We start from the raw sequence: 17098 nt of genomic DNA, 5'->3' as shown, positions 1-17098 counted from the left end.
TATCCTCAGATCCTGTTGTTATCACATGTATATGATCAGCCCACAGATGTGCCACAGGATAGAGCTATCTCTACTGCTGCCACCATGACATTAATCCCCAGTCTGCAAGTGGCCTAGAGTGATCTACTAGTAGAAGTTTCTTGTTAAAACCCATCCTTACTTTTACAATTAGCTGTACTAGACATAGGAATCTACTAAAGGACAATAGTGTCCTTCTTTATGTCCTCTAGGGCTTAATGAGGGACAGAGAGCTGCTGGCCTGCTGTCCCTGGCCTAGAACCTCATCGCTAATCTAATCAATCTAACTAGGTTATCTTATACCCAACTATGAGCTCTTCTATTCAGTGTGTCCACATTGTGACATGCTAACCTTTAACCTTCCTTGTCACTCCAATCACTGTTCTTACTGCAACATTTGTGGCTCAGATTCCTGCATCAAAATCATCCTTGGTTCAGCCCAAGGATGTACTAAGGATACCTTAGTTTTTCAATTATCCCATCCCATCTTCGGTGCTTTTCATCTTCCAAAACGTTGATCAAAGTAGGTCTATAGGGTGCTGGTTTCAAGGGAATTTCTAAATATGAAGACAGTGAACAGAATAAATGTGGGCACGACCCTCCTAAAATCAACAACCTTAAGGGGAGTCATGCAGTTGTCAGATATTTATGGGAATAAATTCTGTCTTCATACCATCTGCAAGCTGCTTTTCCACAGCAGAGGGTGAAAGGTATCCGTTTTTCTTGCATTTTCTGAGATGTCATTAGCAAAATTTGATTTTTTTTATCATGTCACTGAAAAACCTGCCTTGAATACTTTGCTAGAATCCAAGTTGCTTAACACTGTCCAACCATCTCTAAAAGTGTTCCTTCCTCTCTCATTGTTTTCCCTCCCCTACCCCACAGTGTTTTTGATCTTGGCCATTCTGACAGATGTAAGATGGACTCTCAGGGTTGTTTTGATTTGCATTTCTCTGATGGTTAAGGATGTTAAGCCTTTCTTTAAGTGTCTTTCAGCCATTTTAGATTCATATGTTAAAAGTTCTCTGTTTAGCTCTTACCCCATTTTTTATTGAGTTAATTCGTTCTTTTGATGACCAATCTCTTGAGTAAGTCCTTTGTATATTTTGGAGATCAGACCTCTGTCTGAAGTTGGTTGATGAAGACCTTTTTTCCTTCTGCTGGCTGCCGTTCTGTCTTCATTTAGTAGTTTTTATGAAACATTCTGTCACCATAAGAAGAAAAACAACTAACACGGATGGTTTCTAGAAAATGAAAAATCATTTCAAGAACTCAATGATCACAGGCTAGAGAAATGGCTCAGTCATTAAAGGCTAGGCTCACAACCAAAAATATATAAAAAAGGATCATACTGTATAATAGATAAACAATATTTTGCAATGGTGTTACACAGTTACATAATAGATATGAATATTGCACAGCAGTATTGCACACTAACATTGCATAATAGATATACCACATTATTATATGGTTATTGCATAGTAATCACATAGTGTTATTGCATAGTAATATGATATAACAGATTTTAAAAAAGTATTTTTGTTTAGTAGGTACAGATACTACAAAATTGCCCACTTTTTTTTTTCCAGAGACACAGAGATCCATCCAGCCTTCTTCCAAACAATCCTAAATAAATGTCACTAGACTCCAAGTGGAAGGGTATAGGTAAATATTTCCTTCTCATAGCAAAGAAAATAAGGCAATTATTCATGTTGTTGTTTTCCAAGGTATTATACAATAAGACAGATAAGAAATATGCACGTAAAAGGGATGGAAAATTGAAAGGACAAATACCCCACAACAGGAAAACTGAGAGAAAGCTGGTTAATTTGAAGAGTCAGGAAACATCTAGCTGGGATTAAAATGTCTTTACTCCTATAATCTTTGTCTCGTGGTGAGGGACAGGATGGGAAGCATCGGGGGAACATGTAAGAGGAGCGGTTGCCACCACTCTGCAGTCATGGATGTCCCCCAAACATGTACTTGGAGGACATCACTTGGCTATAAAGAGGTCCTATAGGGTTCTTAAACTACCTGGGCTGCTCAGCACTTAGTTAAATTCCGAATTTTTGCCAAAGGAGAATCACCCTTGTAATCAGATAGTAAGACCCAATGGGTTTCACAATTTGCTTTTACATATTTCTGCAGGTAACCCTCTGCAAAGTCACTGGGATCTAACACTTGCAGTAGAGAGAGTAAATGCTACAAAAACTTCAAGGTTTTCTCATGAATTAATGATGCTGCACCTTATTCCAACACAAAGCACAGTCTGTGACCTTCGGTGATAGCTGACACTGGTCTAATGAGGCCCTGTAGGCTTGCCTGATTCCTAAGTCTCTCAGCATGGGGAGGGTCACATACCCTCAAACCTAAAAGGAACAGAAACAACCTTGGTAAAGACTCACATCTGTTTAACAGGCTGAAGTGCTTCGGGCGCCCCTCAACTCCCTTTGCTCTTCAGATTAAGGAGTGCTTCAGTCCCAGGGACCCCAAAAGGCCAAATTCAGGGGAAACAATGAATTCTCAGGAAACAGCAATCAGCAGATGCCCAGGAAGGCTGGGGTTGAGGAAGGAAAAACAACTGGCTCATGAATTTGAGAGAAACATGTGCTCAGGTCAATTGATTTGTAGGAAAGGTAGAATGAATTAAAGAGCAGGCAAAAGGGAATCACTTGATTTGCAAATGGTCCACAAGGAAAAGTAAATTATCCCTGAGTGCAATCTGATTAAATAAATCCCCTGTAAACATATATGATTTTGTGCTTGCCATGAGTGATGGGTAGTTCCCCAAAGATAAATTGAGAGACTGTTCACAAGAAGGGAGAAGACATACTGGGGAATCACGTACTATTTAACATATGGCCTTCAACCAACAAGAAAGGAAAAGCAAGCTTGATTTTATGTGATATATTAAACGTCCCTACCTTGGTCGTCTCTGTCTACAGTTTTGCATCCCAGGTCCTGTCACACGCAGCGATTCTTTGATAGCTAATGACGTGATGAGCGGTTGCTGAAACTGTGAGAGGTGGATTCCTTAATTTAGCTGAACCTGGAGTTCCTTCTGCCCATCTCACCTTACATAATTCATGTCGTGGGTGAATTGCCAGAAGTTATCTTACACGTGTGCTATGTATACAAAAATATATTAACAAAACATTAGTAACAGAAATTCTCTGGTAGAATTTTTGGTAAGGAAGACTAGTGTTTAACTATAAGAGATACAGTGGAAAAAGAACCATCTTGACTGTTTGGGTCAGTAAAGAAAGTCAGTTTCACTCCAAGACTCACTCCTGGCCTGAGATTCCAACCCACCCCACATTTAGAGCCGTGCTTTCCCTAGAAGCAGAGCGCTTTGACTCTCAGTCCTATGCTTATCATTCCGACTTGCTTTGGCTTCTGAGCTCATTCCCACAAACGGTTTCTCTGGAACACATTTCTTTCTATGTAAGAACGTGTGAAATGAATCAGCAGTCGGAGGGACAGCCAGGGTGAGATTAGGCTGAGGGCACTGGGAACGCAGCAGTTTTGTTCCCTCTGTGTTGACAAAATTCACAGGATTGCAAAGGACAAATTTCACTGTGGGTTATTCTTGGGAAATGGAAATTAAATGCTGTGCACCATGACTTTACTGCCCTCCTGGCCAGACTTAGGGACTGCAGATGGCTTTGCCTCATTCCTCTCGTGGGTCTTGTAGCTCTCTTGACTGGGGATCAGCATCCTGATACTTGTGTTATCAGTGGCACCTGGCCCATATCTACTTCGGCAGTGCCGTGTTGTGGTCAGAAGACCCTGATGTGAGATTCTGCTGCCTCCACAGACATCCATATGGCACTTCAGTCCCCAAATTAAAGCCTCAAAATGAGATGGGGACCAAGGGAACTCGCTGGGTGCAGTTGAATGGAACAGAGCCAAGCAAATAATCAAGCAGGCTCGTTTGTCAGAGAGAAGTCAGAAGCTCGGGAGACGAAAGGGAAACACACAGAAGTTGGTTTGAAAGGGAATACAGGGGAACAGAAGGACAGTTTAAAAGAAGAAGCAGATACAAAATGAAGAAAGTATAGGAGAAGAGGTTAGGACTGAGGCCAAGAGAGACAGAGGTGCTGTTAGCATTGGACAAGACTCTAGAGGTAAGGCAGCTTTGAAGCTGCCCCATCCAGCACACACACACACACACACACACACACACACACACACACACACACACACATGTCTTCTGACAGGGTGGGGGAGTCATGCTGAGACTGCTTGTACTGGACTGGTGTAATAGAACTAAGAATATGCAGGTAAGGGAATTCAGAAACAGCAGAACAGAAATATACACACCATGGGTTGGTCATAATTCAAAGGTACAAGATGGTGCATTGTGCATGTTCAGTGGAAAAAAAACAAGAACAACAAGAAAGAGAGCAGAGAGGCTCTCTAGTCTTAACTGGCCATTAGTAATAAGACCCATAATGGCTATATTTACTTGGGATCTGATTTTCAGGCATAGTGTTTAGAGTTTTACACATACAGGTTTGTTTAATCCACAGACTGTCTGAACGCAGCAGGTCTTATTGGGTCCCCTCTTTGTCTCAAGACCCTGGGAGATATTCAACATAAAACCACATGAGAAACTACAAGAGGTTGAGAAGTCAATAAGACAAAGTGGTGACCAGGGTGGAAAAGAACCCAAGATATCTCTTAGGTTCAACCTCACAGTCCAGGGCTTATCTCAAGATATTTAGGTCTCACAAAAAGAATGTACCAGCTAGAGTTGTTTCACGGCAGTTACTAGACAGTCCCTGGGATTCTTTCCTGCTTTTAAGCCAGTACCACATATGAAACCCCTTATCACTAAGCCTCCAATGGCACTTAGATTGTAGGTGGCCTGGGAATCTTTCTTTCTTTTTTTACAAACCCTTTATACTATGAGGAAGACAGGAAGAAACCCATAAACTCCATAACACATTGATTATAACCAATTTTCATACTACGTTATGTAGACTGACAAGGAGGAAAACATAGCCTTGTTCTAGAAATATGCAGAAATCTCTGAGAGAGAATTAGGGTGTCTGGCTTTGCAAGCTACGATATTAGACTCACACACTTCAGCCTTGGCCATATCCACTCTTTCCTAAATATTATAAGCAACACAGCAAAAGCTGCTTTTGTACTCCCAGATGTCAATGCAGCAATGCTATTCAGAGCAAGCACAGACCATTCCTTTCTGGAGTGGGTGGAAATACTCTCTAAGCATCAACTGGGTAAAATGTGAGAGGAAAAGTGACTAGGGACATGGTGAGGGAGAGAGAGGGAGACAAAATAATTCTAGAATAACCTGCTAGAACAAAAAAAAATGTCTAGAATGCTTCCTGGAGGAAGTCCCACACACTTCCATTGGAAAACAGGTATTCTCCAAGTGATGGAGGTGGGTCTTGTATCTTATCTGTTGCTTTCATTGGTTAATATTAAAGAAACTGCCTCGGCCCTCATAGGACAGAAAATTAGGTAGGCGGAATAGACAGAAGAGAATGCTGGGAAAAAGAAGCTTAGTAGAGGAGTCGCCATGATCCTCCCACTCCAGACAGACGCAGGTTAAGATCCTCCCTGGTAAGCCAGCTCGTGGGCTACACAGAATATTAGAAATGGGTTAGAACAATATGTAAGAGCTAGCCAATAAGAAGCTGGAACTAGCCGGGCCAGGCAGTGTTTGAAAGAATACAGTTTCCGTGTAATTATTTCTGGGCATAAGCTAGCCATGCGGGCGGCCGGGTGCCGGGGACGCAGACCCGCCGCTCCTAATTCAACATCCAAGAAGGGCCAGAGAAAAGCACAGCGAAGCTGCTTTTGCTGTGTTGCTTATAATATTTAGGAAAGAGTGGATATGGCCAAGGCTGGAGTGTGTGAGTCTAATATCGTAGCTTGCAAAGCCAGACACCCTAATTCTCTCTCAGAGATTTCTGCATATTTCTAGAACAAGGCTATGTTTTCCTCCTTATCTTGAGCCTAACTTCCTGACATCTGCACAGGGCATACTTCTGATTTCTTTCCAGAACTGTCTCCATTAGGTCTCTGAGGAGCCATGTCTACCACATCAGTGCTCCGCCATTTCCTTCCTCAGCCTCTCCTGGTGCTGAGACTAGCCGTGTGGCTATTTCCAGCACTGGGTAAATCCTGCTCAACCAGAATTGACTGCTGGTTCAGGGATGAGGAGTGTCCGTCGAATGCTGTTGAATATAGGTTTTTTGCCTCATTGTAGGACAAAGAAAAGAAAAGAAAAGAAAAGAAAAGAAAAGAAAAGAAAAGAAAAGAAAAGAAAAGAAAAGAAAACAGAAGCTCAAAAGAACAAGATTTGGGATCTTCAGAGAATTAAAAAAAAAATAGAGACGACAAGGGTTAGGACTGAGTGGTAATGGTCGTTAGTGACTGACCCACTGGGAAATTCTAAGAGACAAAGCAAGGAGACTTGAAGTTCCTGTTAGAATATTGCAAACAAAAAAACAAAGGAAAAAGACCTAACCCAATTAATGACTACTTATTTGTTATTCGTTTATCTTGAGACAGATTAAATGGAATAACTAAGATACTGTCTATTATAAAATGTCAACTGTAAATAATATTCCTAACAGCAAATATAAAAAAATATTTTAGCAAAAGTAGTATTTGCTTAGTTAAAGAAACAGCCTTGCAATTTGATATGTTAGGGATTTATTTAAAAAACCTACCAAAAGAATCTTAAAGGACAGAAAGTGTTCTTTGCAGCAGAAGAGGGGCAAGAGTTTCACCTTCTGCCTCCCTCCCATTTCTGCTAAATGAAAATCAGACAAATGCGTCAGGGGGACTGGGTCAGTTCGTCTGCATATTAGCCATTACATTAACATTTGCTGCAAAAAGAGAGTCCATTAGACGTTTGCCTCTGTAGAGGGAAAGGAGTGGGAATAAATTACCAGCTGAAGGACATTTTGGGAAGAGCCCTTCCAAGCATGCATTATTACCATTTAGAACCCATTGAAATCAGTTGTTTCCGTGTCTCAGCTGCGCCCAGTTCAGTTTTGCCTTGCGGGAAGCCTTATTTCTTCCCATATCTGGGTCCACAAACAGGGCTCTGACTCTTTTCTTTTTCTTCCTCCTCTTTTCTTTTCATCTTTTCTTTTCTTTCCTCTCCTTTTCTTTTTTCTTCCCCCTCTGTGAAAAGATCCAAGATGTTCCGTGACGTAATTCAGTAGTCTGTGCTCAGGAGAGTGCAAAATTGGGGAGTACTTTCTTTCTTGTAAGTCAGAACAAGAGGGTCTTGGAAGGTGACGGTGACACTCACTGAGTGACAAGGTCCAGGATAATACTGAGTGAATCTCACAGGTGGTCTTGGGGAAGTATCCATGAGCTGCTTCTCAGATGATTTACAGAGACATTATCCACCTCTGCTCTCTACACTTCTCCCTAGGAAAGTTCAGCCTGACCTCATCTTCTGGCTTTCTTGTTATCTACCCTGCCTAAGAATCTCTTTCTCAGTCTTTTGTGTGTGTGTGTGTGTGTGTGTGTGTTGTGTATGCATGTTTGTATATGTGTGGGTGTGTGTATATGTCTGTGTGTCATGAGGAGGACAGAGGTTGATGTCGGGTGTCTTTTTAAATGACTCTCCATTTTATATACTGAGGCAGGATATTCAACTGAGCTGGCTAATTCAGCTCTTCTAGCTAGCTGGCCAGCTTGCTCTGGAGACCTCCTGCTATCGTTTAGAAGCACTAGATCACAGAAAGGCTACTTCACCTACCAGGCTTTGGTGGAGGTTCTAGGACTTGAAACTGTTTCTCACTCTTCCATGGCAAGCACCTTATCCACGAAGGCATTCCCCTGTGCTGCAGATGAATTTTCAAGTCTTGGTGGAAACTCCTATACTTAAAATATAAATCACATTGGCAGGTCTTGGGGCCCACCTCCTGACACAGGTTCTTACTAAGACTATAGTTTTGAAGGCAGCCTTTAAGCAACCTTTCCAACTACTTACAACTAATTGAAATTAGATCACATCATCACACTAATGACAGCAAATACCAGGTATCCAAAATATAGCCCATGGAATACGACCATTTTGATAGGAAATTGAGAAAATAGAGAGGATATGTGCTTGCTGCAGAGGGGGAAATGTGAAGAGAGTGTCTAACTGGCAGCCAGAGATTTGGTTTTTGAGTCTTTTGTATCTTGCAAACTGGATAAGTTTGCATCCGTCGTTTGCAGTTTTAAAGCTATTTTTGTGTGTGCATGTGTGGATGTCATACATGCATTTTGCACACGCATGAGCATGTGTGAAGAATTACATTCTACCCTCACTCTGCCTGGGAAAAAAGGCAAGGCAGAATGACAAGAAAACAGTAAATATGTACATTGCTAAGAATGTGCTCATCATGAAAGGGTTTTGTAGCGCTTAGAGGACTAGAAGCCAAAAATTTGTGAAGGCTGTGGTTAATTGGTACCTAAGACAATGGTTGTTAGAGGCCCTTGGAGTTGGGAATACTTGATGAATGAAGGTTGTTTCCTTGTTCCCCTTCCACAGACTCATCACAAAATAGAAACCTGCTAAACCAGCAACTGTCCTAACGCGACGGCAGCAAACTGTGTAAACTGGAGTTTAGAATGTATGCATTACAGCCATAACATAAATTATTCAGCTAAATTTGCCCATTTACTTAAGTTGCTGCTCTCAGAATGCACAGCCTCAACTGCATGGATAAAGCAGGCCTTAAATTTTGCAAGTGAAAATTTCAGACAGTAAAAATGGAAAGCTTAGACTGTCTTCTGTTGGCAACAAATCCCTCCAAACTACTAGATGGTGAAAACACCCCTCAGGTGTTTTTTTACAACCATTCTGTACCCAGTAGGCATAAGGCAGCAGGTCCCTCATTGCTTCTGGCCCTGGGGCTCTCTTGGGTTTGCAGTTGAATGTTTGGATCTCTAGGTTCCCTGAGGCAAGAGGGTTTATTCTAAATGGCTGTTAGTGCTAGCTCTGGGGTAGGAGCCCTCGTTCTTTCCCTAATAGCATTGTCGCTTTGGGGGCTTGCAGCTCCTCACCATATGACTAGCAAAGAGAAGGAGAGCTTGCTAACACATGCCCTAATGACGTGATTGACCCAGCATAAGACTGTCCGTCTGTCCCTTCTATTTCATTATATTGTTACAGTGTCATTCCAGGTGCAAAACTGAGACTTGTCAACATGACAGGATAACAGCACAGGTAACACAGGACATATACTGATATGGCTGTCTTTGGAAAAGGCCACCGTGCACAAACCTCAGAGGAATATGGCAATGACTATAAAAACATATTAATGTTGACTTTTATCAAGAAGTATCATTTCAAAGATTTCTGTCTGAAAGAACTCCAAAGACCTGAGTTCAAATCCAACCTCTATATTTTAGGCTGGGAGTCACTCTAGGTTAATCTATGTTGTCTTGTTGTAATAGAATATCATGATCCCCATGAAGCTTAAATAAAGCACATGAAGGGAAAAGCCTACCTACTTACCTATTAGCACATTTTATGCGCTCAGTTGATGGTAGGAACATTTTATAAATGAATAAAGAACAATGTTATACGATTACTCATTAAAGGATTTGTCACTTTTGTCTGGTTTGTTATAAATCAGAAACAGTCAAATTGTTGAAGCATAATTATTTTTATCTAAACCCTAACGTTTCCTTCACAATAACAAGCCCCTGAAAGTTGCACGCACACTGTGAGTAAATGGTCCGCATTGTGTGTGGGTGCTCACATATGCTCCGCATTACAGTCTGATTATAAGGAGAGGTCATCTGCCATATGACTTCAAATGCCAACCAGAAAGCCAAGACTCTCCAACTCCTGGACGCTAATGCTTATTGTAACATGATAAATGTGGTCCACATTACTGATGATGCAAGCACAGAACCCTATGAATTACTTTTTAATATTCAGTCAGGTAGGCTATGCAATACTCAGAGTTAATAAGAGCCTGGAGTTAGAAACACAATTTCATCTTTTTCTTCAGTTAACAAGCTTCATCTAAACAACAATGCAGCTAAGTTTAGGACACAGGGAAATGTGTTCAGTTTATGAATTATTATTGAAAGAACTAATTGTGTTTTTTTTCCTTTTTTTGAACAGTAAAGGTGATGAAGGGGTTTTGTTTACCTAAAACTGTATGAGCTGTATTAGCTGTGAGTTTGGAATTCCGGGCTGGTAGAAAGTGTTTAATGCTCTGAGCATATATATAAGGTATCCATAATTCATCAGCTCCATTTTTGCACCTTCCTATGCATTTACAGAGACTGCATACATTATACGGTGATGGATGGGATGCTGATTAAATAAAATTTGTTACCCTTGCCCAGAATACAAATATTTCCACATTAACTTAAGAAATTCTAAATGGTGCCCTTAAAAATGACTGCATGTTTACATCAGAACTGAACACCAGAGTTAACTAGAGTTATAGCCAGAGTTCTGTAGGTGAAAAGTTTTCTTTCCTTGATGTTATAGATGATCCTTATCACCTTCGCTCACCAAGACAAAGAGAGCAAACTAAAGCCCAAAGCCCATCGGACCTCCAGTGACTCATAAGTTCTTCACAGTGTGCTCAGAGGTGTGCTAGACAAGGGTTTGCTCAACTCTGAGTGATGCTGGAGAAACTGACCTTTTCTAGCGTCCTCTGGGGAATTGACTTCCACACCGTTAAAGGTCTCAGAAGTAGTAATATAATACACCAAGCTTATTATAACGTCATGTTTTTAAACTGAAGTTCAAACATAGTGATCTTTTTTCCTTCACAGAACATCAGTGGACAGCTAATAGTCCCTCCTCTTCTTCTTAGGGTCTCTTACTTATTACAGGGGGTGTACAGATACCATTGCATTTAACCAAGCTATGAATGACAAATGTTTGAGCTGTCAGCAGCCTATTTTCAACCTGTTCATGTGTAACTCAGAGCCATGATTATTGTGTGTGTTAAAATTATATACCATATATAAAAATTTATATGTAATATAAATTTCTATAATATATACATATATATGTATATAAATTTGGTAGCAAGGTTTTGACTTGATCTTGATATAAAGACCACAGCACTATACCCTAAAACAACCAAACTTTACTGCTTGGAGATCAGAGCACACTAAACCCTCCTGCACAGTGGAAATCTGGTGAATTCTCTGTAGTGATGATTAGAGAAAGAGGCATTGACACGGGACCCGGTCCAAGCTCCATCTGCTTCTTTGCATAGATGCCAGGTCTCTGGTTCGCCTACGTCCCATTCTAGATCGGCATATACATTCCTCTGTAAAAGCAGTAGCTGAGCAGTTCTATTTTCTAGCTTGGCAAATCTGAGATGCTGTTCACAACGACCCTGAACTTCACTGGGGCAGCCTTCGGAATGTCTGCTCACTACACATTACCAAGTATGTCCTCTTCCTCATTCCTTTACCTGATTCTTTTATGCTCTTATTTGTTTCCCGTTAGCAACTTCTAACAAGAAGAGAAGAAGTTCATGAGCTACACAGAAAAACTTCCCATAGCCTTTCTGATGCCTGGGTCACTCATGGGACTCATTTCTACTTAGCATTTAGCTCCTGCTTGCATTGATGAATGTAATTACTTAATCAGCATTTGGCCAAATCACTCATTTGAATCAGAAACCAGATACATTCTTGAGTATAAGCATATAATGATGTATGTATCATGGAAAGACACTAGGGCCATCCAGTTCTCATTATGACTGAGATATTGGCGTAAATCCTGACAGCAGTTTTACTGAATAGTTTCCAGAACAAATACCCATCATTGGTGTGGCTTTACCTAAGCACCGCTAGCTAGTGTTGCACTCACTCCTGTATCCATGCATCACCAGCTGACATCATTTCTTCTTTCCAATTGTTAAAACCTTCCTCAATTGTTAAAACCTTTCCCTTACCTTTATCATAATGAAGGTAAGGAAAAAAATGTTATTCAAGACCCAGAACCCACCCAGAACCTCCCCAAAGCCCCCTCATAACCTACTTGAATCTCATCTATCCTCATTTCTCTAGAGAGTTGTCATATTTAGCTTCATGTCATCATTTTGAGAAATCAGTGATTTTTTTTCTTTACCTAGCCTACAAGCAACTTGACGTCGATGACTATTTTTCATTCTTTCAGATTCAGGACCCTCATGCATTTGCTGGCTGTTCTACAACCAAACAGTCAAAAATGTCTGCCTAACTTGATCTAGAGCCCACCTGATACCAACTCTGTGGGGGTTCTCACCTATAGCTGGTTATTATTCTTTCTAAATGAAGCACACCCATGCTACGTCCCACTACTTGAAATTTTCATTCATTTTTCCAAAGGTATAAATCTCATTACTGCCCTTAAAAAAAATGGAATGTCTCACTGCAAATCTGCTTCAAAATTTTAAGGGGTATTTATCTGAAAGTGTCGACTAATAGTAAGTAGTAAGTTCGATAATGCTATATAGTCAGGGGAGAAAAATTATTCTTCTACGTTTTGTGAGATTTTGATACAGCCAAGGATCCTTCTAGGATTTAGAATCAGAGAGAAAGACAGACACAGTCCTTGCCCTCATGAAGCACAGGCATTGACTATCTTTTGCTCTTGTGAAATTATGAACCCAACCTTGAATGGAGAAGAAAAAGAAATATGAGTGGCCATTTGGAAGTCTGGACATAAAATATATGCACCACCTCCTTTATGCAGACATGCTAGTACATGGCTGAATAAAATGGGGCCTTTTTATTATTCTTTTATGGTTCGGCCATAGACTATGCAATACAAGTGGGACATAAAAGAATAATGGAAGAGACGAGATCTGACTAAATAAATTCCTTGAAAGCCTCTTTAAAAAAAATACTCTGTCATGAGAATAAATTCCCCTTGCCATGTATTTTTTTTTCTAGGTCACCAGAAATGGATATCAGGGGACTGGCATAGCACTAAGCATCCCTTGCAACACCTCTGAGGGAAGACTGTGCCTTTGCAAACCAAAAGGAACTACTCAAAAGGAGTACATGGTGAGGAGGGCACTAAGCAACCCTGGGAAAGGCAAAAGGCCTTTCCCGTTTGGCTAGGCTGATAGGTAACAATTGTAATAAGAAACTGAAACCATATAAATTACGGAGCAGTCATTAACAGTTTTCAGATTGTAATCAAGGACATTGATAACACATAGTAGTAAGTGTGAGATGATCCTCGTGATAAAGGAATGGGGGGGATGCTCTACAAATAAATAAAATACGGGGCCCAAAGCAATGGGACATATACTATAGAAGCTAGAATTGTATATATTAACAGGCTACAGATGTGTTATAGCCCCAATATGATATAAAATGGCTCTTTTTTTTCTTAGAAATTCCCAAGCCGGGGGAAGGATAGATGAATGATTAGGAAATAGAATCAGAACATCCTCTGATAAAAATGAGGTATTGATTCTGTGAGATTTTAATTTAGATTAGTTCACTTAGAAAAAGTAATAAATTGAAATGTACTCAACACAGCTCACATGTGAAATGACTTATCAGGATTCCAAAAGGAAACCTTGGGCCAGTAATTTTAACTGCAGCTCTCACTCCCCCAGGGTTGCCCACACTAAATTACAGCATCTTTGCAAATAATTTGGACAAGAACGAGACAAGTAGTATATCCCCGCCGACAAATGGGAACCTACATCGATGCCAGGAGGAAAGATGGGGGAAGAACTGGAAGCGAGCGTCTGGAGGCATTAAATTAGGACGACAGCCGCTGAACTCTTAGAGAACCGACTCGGCGTAAACCATGCCAAATATTTGTCCGGTGTTTATAGAAAAGGCAGTTTACGATGGTCAGATGAAAGGAATTATCTGTGAGCAAATTTAGAATAGACATTTTAAAATTCTTACCTAGATTTCTTAAGATTAATTAATAAGTTAAAAGTAATGTGTTAGTTTTCAACTTTAGTGTAAAGGAATTTTCTTGTTTTATTTTTAGTTTTCTTGTTTTTTTTTCTGTGTATGCAATTAAATTGAACAGTGCATATAAATCAACTAACACAACACTTGGCCGGCACTGGAATGTAGATAGTAATTACAATCAACTCAGTGTTTGAGCTCTTATTAGAAGTCAGGGACTGAAATATAAATTCTTATTATATTTATTGGGGAGCTCAGTGGGTAGATTCCCATCATATGCAATTGTGTTTCACTTTTGCATTTTGTTTTACATTTTCTGCACTAAACTCATGATTTCAGAGACTGAAGAAATCAGCATTTTATTTCTACACCACTCACTGAAGATCTAAAGAGCTGTGTGCCTACATTGTGGTGTGTGAAGTCTCTTGTTTGTTTTCCTGGCCACCCAGACTCCTGAAACAATCACACAGAAACCATATTACTTGCAATACTGTTTGGCCAATAGCTCTAACTTATTATTGGCTAGCTCTTACATCTTAATTTAATCCATATCCATTGATCTGTGTATTGCCATGTGACTGTGGTTTACCGGGTAAAGTTCCTTCCAGTGTCTGTCTCTGGTGGGGGCTATATGGCTTCTCCTGACTCAGCCTTCTTTCTCCCAGCATTTAGTTTAGTTTTCTCTGCTTACCTATAATCTGCCCTGCACAAACCTAAGACAGTTTCTTTATTAACCAATGGTATTTACAGCATACAGAGGGGAATCCCACATCATTGTGGGTCATTGCTTCTCCTATCAATTCATGTCATCTCCATCATAGGCGTTTTTGTCCCTCTCTCCTTTTCCTTATTCCTCGCTCTCTGTTTTTGTCTCTCTGTCTCTGCCTACCTATCTCTCTCTGTCTCTGTCTCTCTGTCTCTCTCCCTCCCTCCCACTTTCTCTACAACAATTCTCAATTTAATTAGCTTTTCTTCTTGGTCGATTTTGGTGACCTTTTTCAAATTCACTTTTTCCAGATGACCATTATTGTTTTCTTATTTTCCCGTGAAACAGAAGATAGATAGTATCCACCTTGAGAACTGTTCCCTGCTTTCAGTAAAGCATGATTGACTTTCCTTTCTGGTTCGTTCTAATAGCTCTGTTTTCTAATCTTTGTTTTAAGGAATTTCTTTTTTGTAGGCACGATATCTATTTTCTTAGAAGTGAGCTTCATCATTACAGATCTATTTTCTGTAGCATTCTGGGCTGCTTCAGGGGCCACTGAGCTTAATGAGTTAACTTTTTTTTTTCTTTCCTGAACCTGTCTATGAGGTACCTACTGAAAGGAAACTTTCACAGGTCCTCCTGCTTTATGACAAAGAAATTTTCTGTTTCAACAAAAGCTTTCCAGGTGAACTTTAATGCTAGTCTAAGAGGAGCAAACTTTGGTCTCAAGTGCTGCATAATACATCACATGCCTCTCCTTGCACTATTATATAACCAAGCTATCAGCTACATCAAAGCTCGTCTCTCCACATAAAGACACGTTGACAATAGACCAATCCTTTTTCTCTCCAATTGGCTTTTCCCTCTCATAGAATTCCATTGAACAAGGATCATTTTTTCCACTTTGAAAGGATATTTTAAATTTCACACATATTTATCAAAAAAACAGTCAAAGAGGAATAGGTAATTTTTACCATAAAGGTGTTTTTCTTTCTTCCATAGAGCCTGTAAAAGACAAACCCCATGGAACCATCAGAGACCCTTTTCAGAAGCAGGTCTTCAATGTGTTCCTTTAGCCTAGTGGTCCAATTTCATAATACAGGGATTCCGAGAGACCCTCCCACCTCATCCATTCTATCTGAGGTGTCAAAAAGAACTCTTGACCCACAGGATAGAAGGAAGAAACAAAAGAGGACTAACACCTGACCTGTTGGTCACAGATATAACCCATGGATAGACGGCCGATCAATGGGGTCAATTTCCTGCTATTTACCTACCACAAAGGGAGCCATTGCTTTGTAGGCCCCAAAGAGCTCATTGGCCCTCAACAGACCTCTCTTATGATTACACCACCAATATCTCTAAGCAGGATACAGGCCTAAAAGAAATTCTCCAGCTCAGTAGACTCTGTCTACCAAAGAATGGGCATCCAAGATCGGTTTAAGCACGTTTCTACCTCTTTACGCCTCTATCATTTGTAATTGTATTAGACTAAAGTAAGATTTAGATTTCTAAGTGAAACTATTCAAGTGCCACAGGAGAAGCAAAAGAGGTAGGAAAATAAGAGTGAGAATTGTTTTGATTTTGATAGGAGGGCCTGGAAGTTCTTCCTGAGTCTGTGACATGACAGCAGAGTCTGGGTCAGGTGAAGGTGAGCTACGGCTGTACAGGGTTGTGGATGAGAGAACGCTTGAGCCTTAGGGAAAGAGAGCCGTGCAGAGGAGTGGGAGAAAGTGAAAGATTGGGAGAATAATCAGAGTTGAAACCAAAGTGCCACGCATGTCACAAATCTTATTATGCCTGTCACCCCTTGTTCGGCCAGCCTTTATCTTGAGTGAAATGCAAGGCTATTTTAAGGTTCTGAGAAGAATGGCGTGATCTGAGAGTTCTGAAGGGTAACCCTGACTACTTATTCAAGAAGAGAGAGACCAGAAGGAGCTACTCCAGAAGTAGGGAGATAGACAACAGTCTCTGATACTTATTCAAAGGAGAAATGACACCTTGGGTTCATAGGTGATAAGAAAGGAGAACTCTGAGCACACCAGGAAAGCAGAATTAACCAGACTCACTGAAAGATAAAATGTTCAGGGTGAAGAAAATTGAAGTGTCAAGGGTGACCTTGATTTGAGCTGCTGGCGTAAGAAGATGCTAATGAATGAAAGAAAGCAGTAGACCTTGCAGTTTAGAGAAAGACAGTTTGTATTTTGCACGTTATTTGAGAGGCCAAGTAGAGGTCCCATGAAGATACTGACTGTGTAGATGATGGTAGTAGTTATTACTTTGGATAGTGTGAGAGTTTAAGAGCTTATTAATCAAACACCTTACTGACCTTTCTAATTGCACATCCTCCACCTTCCCTAAGCTTAGCCACCTCAGGTTTCTTGTAGTCATTCTCACTGTTTGTTATTTCTCCCCCAGGATGGTATTTCCTCCTTACTCACGTGTTTCTTCCATCCTCCCATTTCTTACTAGGCCTGACTT

The sequence above is a fragment of the Alexandromys fortis genome, unplaced genomic scaffold, assembly GCF_014885135.2.
Source record: "Alexandromys fortis isolate MF-2015 unplaced genomic scaffold, M_Fortis_MF-2015_v1.1 scaffold_281, whole genome shotgun sequence".
NCBI classification, from domain to species: Eukaryota; Metazoa; Chordata; class Mammalia; order Rodentia; family Cricetidae; genus Alexandromys; species Alexandromys fortis.
This window is presented reverse-complemented; position numbering follows the sequence as displayed.